Source organism: Zingiber officinale, chromosome 11A (assembly GCF_018446385.1).
Source record: "Zingiber officinale cultivar Zhangliang chromosome 11A, Zo_v1.1, whole genome shotgun sequence".
In the NCBI taxonomy this organism is placed as follows: domain Eukaryota; kingdom Viridiplantae; phylum Streptophyta; class Magnoliopsida; order Zingiberales; family Zingiberaceae; genus Zingiber; species Zingiber officinale.
In genome coordinates, this window is record NC_056006.1 from 29,398,161 (window position 1) to 29,399,884 (window position 1,724).

At 40.1% G+C, this 1,724-nt stretch overlaps 1 non-coding gene across 1 annotated transcript; it reads right to left on the reverse strand.

Annotated features, from left to right (window-relative positions):
* Positions 1–1,304: 1,304 nt before the first annotated feature.
* Positions 1,305–1,410, reverse strand: LOC122033164. Its single transcript, XR_006126413.1, has one exon. It is a non-coding gene; the product is annotated as a small nucleolar RNA R71 (small nucleolar RNA).
* Between the last annotated feature and the right edge of the window lie 314 nt (positions 1,411–1,724).

The window sequence follows — 1,724 nt, forward strand, 5'->3', positions numbered from 1 at the left end:
CTATTTCATTAGATGATATCGCGTGCTTTGTTTCGACTACTCGATCTCTATATTGTGTTAATTGATTGTATAAGAATTGTCTATCTCGTAGAGAGATATCCTAGATTGTACACCCGAGGGGCCCTAGTGACAGGGGTGACCCGTTCATGGATATCTAGGGTACTTCCTTGAAATGAGAGACAACTCCTTCACAAGGAAGTAAGAAACTAAACTAAGCTCCTTATCTCTATCCTTAGTGACACCAATTAGAGTAGTGTCTTTGTGATCTACCGAGACGCCCTAGTGACAGGGGCTAATCATAACAGGATTTCATAGGAATCTTCTTTATTTGATGCCTAAGAATAGATACTTCAGCTTCCGGCGAATACATGTTGATAGATAATGAGTAAAGGAAAGAATGTGATACATCAATACCACCACAATGAAACCGAACTCCTAGAACTCGTCATAACCAAGTAAATTACTCTCTCTTCAATAGTTCTCGTTTCCGCTTCTTATTCCCTTTTCTTTAGATAACTCACAACCATCGATAGTTTAGCTAATCTTAGGTGAATCATTGCTAGTGCTTATAACCAGTACTCGTGAGATCGATAATCTTATTATTGACGACGAATCCGTGCACTTGCGGAAGCGTAATAAGTTTTTGGCGCCGTTGCCGGGGACTGCGTCTATAACATTAGCAAGAATCAATTAGATTAGACTAGATTTAGTTTTTCCTTTATTTATTTTTTTTTTACATTCTTCATTTTAGAGATAAATAATTCTATTTTTATTTTCCTTTATTTTCTGCATTTTATTCCATATCTTGTTTTTGCATGCGTAGAGTTAATCTTTCAGGACAACTTCTACCATTCAATCCAGAGATTGATAGGATTTTCCTGAGAAGAAGAAACCTACAAAAAGCATTTCAGGCAGCACAAGAATCTTCAGGGATGGCTGACAAACTATTGAAGGATTATGCAGCACCTTATGCACGAGGGGTTTGGTCTAGCATCACTCGACCGCCAATTGAAGCCAACACTTTTGAAATCAAGCCTGCAGTGATCCATATGGTTCAGCAGAATCAATTCGGAGGAGGACCACACGATGATCCAAACATCACTTAGAGCTTTTCTACGAGATATGCGGTACTATGAAATTGAATGGAGTTCCTCCAGAATCAATGAGATTGCTTCTTTTCAGATTTTCCTTGAAAGACAGAGCCAAGCAGTGGCTAAATTTCCTTCCAGCAAACAACATATCATCTTAGGAGCAGTGTGAGCAGAAATTTTTGGACAAGTTCTACCCACCAAGCAAAACTGCCCACATAAGGAACTTGATCGCTAGCTTCAAACAGATGGACTCAGAATCATTATTTGAAGCTTGGGACAGATTCAAAAGTATGCTGAGGCAGTGCCCCCATCATAGCCTTGAGAAATGGTTGGTTCTACATACCTGCTATAATGGAATCAACTATCACACGAAGGTATCCCTCGACTCTGCAGCAGGAGGAGCACTAATGAACAAGAGCCTTGATAAAACCGAAGAGATCATAGAGAATGTGGCACAGAACCACCATCAGTGGGCAACTGAAAGATCTGGTCTTTCTTTCTCAGGGAATCCAATAAAGGCGTCAGGAAAATTCGATGTAGATGCAGTGACACTCATGCCTGCAAAACTGGACGCTCTAACCAAGAAGTTTGAGGCCATGGGGAACAACAACAACACGACCAATGCAATAGTTT